This window comes from Benincasa hispida, chromosome 4, assembly GCF_009727055.1.
Source record: "Benincasa hispida cultivar B227 chromosome 4, ASM972705v1, whole genome shotgun sequence".
In the NCBI taxonomy this organism is placed as follows: Eukaryota; Viridiplantae; Streptophyta; class Magnoliopsida; order Cucurbitales; family Cucurbitaceae; genus Benincasa; species Benincasa hispida.
The window spans coordinates 49,831,248-49,838,669 of record NC_052352.1 but is presented as its reverse complement, the minus strand read 5'-3'; the positions used below and the strand labels follow the sequence as shown (position 1 = coordinate 49,838,669).

General features: G+C 40.9%; 1 non-coding gene across 1 annotated transcript; it reads right to left on the bottom strand.

Moving 5' to 3' along the window:
- Positions 1-1,694: 1,694 nt before the first annotated feature.
- Positions 1,695-1,801, bottom strand: LOC120076918. The gene has a single exon (XR_005481665.1). It is a non-coding gene; the product is annotated as a small nucleolar RNA R71 (small nucleolar RNA).
- Positions 1,802-7,422: the final 5,621 nt, after the last annotated feature.

Here is a 7,422-nt window from a genome sequence, read left to right as displayed (position 1 = left end):
TCCATAGTTTTCTTCCATTTTAAGGCGGACGCAAGTAAGAAGGTGTGCCGATAGATCGTTCGGCAAGTGTGGAAAAGCATCGGAAGCTCCGAGACCGAGAGAGGGCCGACGTCTGCGGAAGTGGGAACATTTGTAGATTAGAAGAGAGATTAAGTGTAAAAAGCCTCGGTCAACAAGAAATTGCTACAAGGCTCTCTACCTTTATTTTCCATTATCATTTTGTACTCAACTCAGTTATAAGAATGGAATGTCTTTCTCTATATCTATTCACTCTCGGTTATTTAAGCATGAGTGTCTAAATTAGTTGAATGGGTTTAGAAGTAGTTAGCTAGCATAACAAGGGAATCTTCATCTTTTCGATTATCTTGTTTATGTATGCTTCATTCGTCTATTAGAGATACTTGGGAGGGTAATCTAAGACAGGATCTAGACTTGGGAAGGTTAGGTCAGAATCTAGGTTTGGAAGAACCATATTAGAACGCATAAACGGGAGATAGGCACTTAAGAATGAGCACTATTTGTTATTAACGCATTGCATGCATCTTAGCAATAAGGTATGATTGTATGCGGTCACCTTACTTTCATGCATTTTGCATCAACGCATAGTACAAGAGTAAAGACTTAGGGATAAGCTCTATGGACATTTTATATTCAACATATACGTCTTAAACTTAGGAGCATCACATTTACATTGGGAAATGATTTTCTGTGCATGGTTTTAACATGATCGCAAGGTTTGACGCATTCCCGAGTAACGCTAGCTAAAAGACCTTCTCAACCCGTTCATCGCATACTCATTGCATCTATCAACGCAACTATCTTTCTCAAATCCGCCGCCTTTATTAGCTTATTTTTCATCAAGGAAACAACACACCCACACTTTATTTATTTACTCGGTTATCATAAAGTTTTCACAATATTACCAACGTCACTATTTTCACAAGTCCCTGTGTTCGACCCTCGACTTACTAGGAAACTTAGAGGAATTTACACTTGAATTCCGCTGGGAAAACTTGAGTGCACAACACAATCCATCAATGCATATCATCCATATTTCCATTCAATAAAATAACGCATCAAGTTTTTGGCGCCGTTGCCGGGGACTTCGGCAAAATAGTTGTTAACGGTAATTTTTGTGATTTCTTTGTAGAACTCTCAATCTCTGGCGAATTACGAGCCGAAGATTGAGAGAACATTTCAAAGGAGACCATGAGACCGCCAACAGCAACCATAATTTGACAAAGAAGAGATGGCAGAGCAGCTTGGAGGTGGAGCAGCAATTGATAATAAATTCATGGCTAATCTGATTCTTTTGGCAAACTATCGCAATAGGCCCATTAGGGACTATGCATTGCCAAACCTCTATGATTTCTCTCCGGGAATCATGAGCCTACCTCCACAGAAGTAGATTCGAGATGAAACCAGTGATGCTGCAGATGATCTAGACTATAGGTCAATTCGGAGGAAGGCGTGGCTAGGATCCACACGCCTATCTTCGAAGTTTTATTGAAATCTGCAATACTTTTGTGTTCCCGAACATTTTTGCTAAAGAAGTTTGACTAACGTTGTTCCCATTTTCTCTCTGTGATCAGGCTAAGAAATGGGCCTATTCGCTCGAACCAGGAGAGATTACTTCTTGGGAGTAAGTAGTGGAGAAATTCATGAAAAAGTATTTTCCGCCTACCGAGAATGCAAGACGAATAAAGCTTATTACTAATTTTGAACAAGATATGGACGAATCGCTCAGCGATGCTTGGGTGAGGTTTAAAAGGTTGGTCCAAGATTGTCCGCATAATGGGTTGCTAAACTGCCTTCAAATGAAAATTTTCTATCACGGTTTGAATCCTGCTTCGCAGATCGCTGCCAATGCGGCAGCTGCTGGTGGTCTACTTGACAAAACTTACGAGGAGGCGAACAATATTCTGGACCGCATCTCTAAAAACCATGAAGACTGGAGGGAGAGTGACTAAAGTTTGAGACTCAAAGATTTCGATGCAAATAACGGTGCCATTGTTTCGTTACAAAACCAAATGACCACAATGATGAATTTGATTCAAGGAATGGTGATCAGTAGCCCAACACCGGAAAATGGGCAAATTAACGCAATAAGTCAAAACACAGCAAAGTGTGTGACTTGCGGTGATGGGCATGCGATGGAAGATTGCCCGCAAAATCCACAGTCTGTATATTTTGTAAAGAATAATCCCTTTTCAAACACTTATAACCCAAGTTGGAGAAACCACCCCAATTTTTCTTGGAAGAATCAACAACAAAATTTTCAATCTGTGGGGCAAAAAGAAGGGCCACCAGGATTCTTCCAACACAACAACGGTCAACAGAGCAACCAAGCAAGTAGCTCACAACAATCAATGCAATCTTCTTATCTAGAGACCCTATTGAAGCAATATATAGAGAAAAACGAGACACTGCTTCAAAGTCAGGCTATGTCCATCCGCAACCTCGAATTGCAAAAAGGCCAGATTGTAAATGAGCTCAAAAGTAGACCGCAAGGGGCGTTGCCAAGTTCAACCGAGCTTCCACGCACCCAGGGGGATCTGGAAAAGAGTAATGTCAGGTTGGGACATTGCGTAGTGGAAAGACTGAGGAAGGAGAAAAGAAGAAGCAGAATAAATCAACTTCCATTGTAACTGAGCCTGAGATTGTGGCAACGTAAGAAGAAGAAAAAGAAAATGAAACAGTAGAACCTGAGGTTGCGTCAACCTCAAAGTCAAATGAAACGGGAACCATGAAAGTTTAGTTACCACCCTTCCCTCAGAGGCTAAGGAAGAAGAAAAACGAAGAGGTACAATACCAACGCTTCCTGCCTATGTTAAAACAATTACATGTTAATATTTCTTTCAGTGAAGCGATTGAGGAAATGCCTGCCTATGCCAAGTTTCTGAAGAACATGGTAACTAAGAAGAGAGGCGCTGGAAAATTTTCCACGGTGGCATTAACGCAAAGTTCCAAATCTATTATTCCACCGAAGATGAGTGATCCTGGGAGTTTCACGATTTCTTGCTCCATAGGAGGACTCTATATTGGGCAACCCTGTGTGACTTGGGGGCCAGCATAAATTTGATGCCACTGTCAACCTTTCAACAATTAAATGTGGGGCAACTTGTGCCTACATCAGTGACTCTCCAATTGGCTGACAGATCTCTGGTTCATCCAGAAGGTAAGGTGAAGGATGTGTTGATCACGATTGATAAATTTATTTTTCCAGCTGACTTCATCATCCTAGATTATGAGGTCGACAAAGATGTGCCCATCATTTTGGGGCGACCTTTTCTATCGACGGGTCATGCTCAAATTGATGTGCACAGGGGAGAAATAACTTTGAGCATAAACAGACAGAAGCTCAAATTTAATATAATTCGTGCCATGAAATTCCTAAATGAGGAAGACCTATAAGATTCTGACGATGACCTGAATTTGATTGAAGAAGAAAAGTCTGAGTGTGAAGAAGAGGATGTCAATGCATCCGTAGCTGTCTGCAATGTGATCGTAGAAAAAACAAACAAAGAAGAAGGAACGATCGCAACGCAAGAAGAAGAACCAAAAGAAGAAAGAAAAATAATGCAACCTTCCCTCGTGGAACCACCAACATTTGAAGTGAAGACCCTACCAACATATTTGAAGTACGCATTTCTAGGGCAGAATGAGAAGCTGCCAGTGATAATTTCCTTTGCACTCAACGTAGATCAAGAGAATGTGTTGATGAGCATTCAAGAAACATGTGCGAGAAACTGGTTGGACGCTTGCTGACATTAGAGGAATTAGCCCCGCATACTGCATGCATCACATTCGTCTCAAGAACGACCACAAAGCAACTATTGAAAATCAACGCAGACTTAACCCTGCGATGAAGAAGGTTGTCAAAAAGGAGATTATCAAGTGGTTGGATGCAGGCATTATTTATCCCATTGCAGATAACACGTGGATCAGCCCCGTGCAATGTATGCCAAAGAAGGGAGGAATGATTGTTGTCCCAAATGAGGACAATGAATTAATACTGCAAAGGACCATCACTGGATGGTGCATCTGCATGGACTACCACAAATTGAATACGACCACAAAGAAATATCACTTCCCTTTGCCATTCATCAATCAAATGTTGGACAGATTAACAGGGAACGATTTTAAACTCTTCTTGGATGAATATGTCGGGTATAATCAAATCATGATAGCTCCTAAAGACTAAGACAAGACCACATTCACCTGCACATATGGAACATTTGTTTTTCGCCGCATGCCGTTTGGCCTCTGCAATGCGCCAAACACGTTCCAAAGGTACATGATGGCGATCTTTTCAGATTATCTCGAGAACTCAGTGGAAATATTTATGGATGACTTCTTCGTTTATGGGAACACGTATGAAGTCTGCTTAGCCAATTTGAAGAAAATTCTGAAGAGATGGGAAGAGACGAATTTGGAGCTCAACTGGGAAAAATGTCACTTCATGGTAAAAGAGGGTATAGTGTTGGGACACAAAGTCTCCCGGGAAGGGTAGAGGTGGACAAAGCAAAGATCGACGCAATTGAAAAACTTCCACCTCCAACCAACGTGAAGGCTGTGCGAAGCTTCTTGGGGCATTCTGGATTCTATAGACGATTCGTTAAATATTTTTCTAAAAGATTGCACGACCAATGAGTGCATTGTTAGAGGCGGACAGAAAGTTTGAATTTGACAACAATTGCCTCAATGCATTTCGAGTTTTAAAAGATGCGCTGATTACCGCACCCGTCTTGATTACACCGGATTGGACACTGTCGTTCCAAATCATGTGCGACGCAAGCGGGTATGCGATGGGAGCCGCATTAGCGCAAAAGAAGAAAACTATTTTTCACCCCATCGCATATGCGAGTAAAACTCTGAACCCTGCTCATATCAATTATACACTAACGAAAAAGAACTCTTGGCTGTGATTTTTGCATTGGAAAAATTCCGGGCATATCTATTGGGAAGCAAGGCACTCATTCACACTGATCACTCGACAATCAAATATTTGATGACAAAGAAGGACGCAAATCCGAGGTTGATCAGATGGGTTCTTCTCCTTCAAGAATTTGATATCGAGATAATTGATCGAAAGGGGATAGAGAATGAAGTTGTGAATCACTTGTCCAGACTGGAAAATCCCGAGGTTGACAGCAATGAATCTGAAGTGAGTGCCATGTTTCCGGATGAGCAGCTATTCCACATAGAAGAATTGTCCTGGTATGCGAACATCGTTAATTATTTTGTTTGTGAACAATTTCCTGAAGATGACACATACCATCAACTGAAGAAGCTCAAGCATGAATGCAAGCATTATTATTGGGATGAGCCGAATCTGTATAAAAGAGATGCGGACCAAATCATTCGATTATGTGTACCAAACGCTGCTCAATAATGCATATTGTCATAGTGCCACGATTCGCCATATGGAGGGCACTTTGGAGGACAACGTACTGCAGTCAAAGTTTTGCAAAGTGGATTCTTTTGACCTTCATTATTTAAGAATGCTGCTGACTACGCGATGAAATGTGATCGTCGTCAAAGCATCGGTAGCATTTCATGGAAGAACGCAATGCCAATGAACAATATCTTGGAGCTGGAATTATTTGACATTTGGGGGATTGATTTCATGGGACCATTCCCTCCTTTGCATGGAAAGCATTATATCTTATTGGCCGTCGATTACATTTCCATGTGGGTAGAGGCAATTGCATGCGCCGCAAGTGATGCAGCGGTAGTCTCTCCTCAAGAAAAATATTTTCACTCGTTTTGGAACTCCCCGTTCCATCATAAGTGATGAAGGATCACACTTTGTCAACCACAATATAAAGGAGCTGCTAAGCAAGTACAATATCCTCCTAAGGTGGCCATCGCATACCACCCGCAAACAAATGGCCAGGCTGAAGTGTCAAATCGTGAAATTAAATAATACTTGAGAAGGTAGTAAAACCTTCGCGGAAGGATTGAGCAATGAAGCTTAATGATGCGTTGTGGGCATACTAGACCGCATTTGAAACACCTATAGGTATGTCCCCCTATGCGTTGGTATTTGGAAAAGCGTGTCATTTGCCTTTGAGCTGAAGTATAAAGCATTGAGGGCGGCCAAGAAACTGAATTTTGATTTGAAGAAAGCAGGGGAAGCGCGAAAACTGTAGCTGGTAGAGCTAGAATAATGGAGGGTCAACGCATATGAGAATGCGAAGATTTACAAAGAGCGCACCAAGCGCTGGCATGATAAACGCATATGCACAAGAAACCTCCAAATCAGGCAAAATGTCTTACTCTTCAATTCGAGATTGCGGCTCTTCCCGGAAAAATTAAAATCGCACTGGTCCAGACCCTTCATCATCAAAGCAATATTACCACATGGTGCGGTGGAACTGATCACCGAGGATAACAGATAGTTCACATTCATCCAAAGTTAATGAATAACAGATAAAGGCATATTGCGGAGGAGATTTCTAGCCAGAAACAGTCTCCGCAAAGTTGAAAAATGCGGACTATCCCTTACTCAACTCTTGAACATTTAACTCTTCGTCATTTTACTATTATCAGTATTTCACCTATTTCTCTAAAAAAGAAAAAATTTTTGTTTTGTTTTAAAATCATTTGACCCTCTATTTGTCTGTTTACAAGGAATAAGGCACAGGATTGCGAAGAAGCAAATGATCTCATTCCATCAATGCAATCCACAAGAGCAAAGATCGCCGCAAGAATGGATGCATCAATACTCAAGCAGGCGACAATGCTAAATTTTGGGGTGTACTCTTCCTTATCTTTATTTCAAGTTTTGCGCTATCATATTGCATTTTACTTTTCAAAGTTTTATTACTGCATCCTTCTTGATTACCGCAATCATATCACAAGCAGATGACTTTAGTAGTTTACCGCACGTTGTTTCTTTGCCAAGTATGATTTCAATGATGAAAAATATGCTTCTATCTCTTTCGTATATACTAGAGTCAACTTAAATCTTAAGATAGTAACCTCATGAAATATTTCTAAAGTTAGGGGTTTCCGATCTTTCTTTCAAACTTCCTTTACAATGCATTCTATGACCATCGCATGACTTATTTTAATTTCTTTTGGCAATGAGGACATTGTCGTATTTTAAATTTGGGGGTGAGGTATTTATTTTCGACCTTGCTATATCTATAAAAACTTATAAATAAATAAATATTTGAGAATAACAACTCCGCTGTCAATGCAATGGGAACGCCATGTTGATAAGAGTTAACTTGTGAAAGGCACTTACCCATAGTGGGATGTCCACATGACACACGTGGAGGCAAACCAAAACGAAAGTAAGTCACCAGGATCAACACATAAATCAATGACTGCAACTCCACTACCAAATTGGTATGAGTTTAGTCTGAGAAGGAGTGCATTGCTCATAGTTGGATGTCCACATGACACACGTGG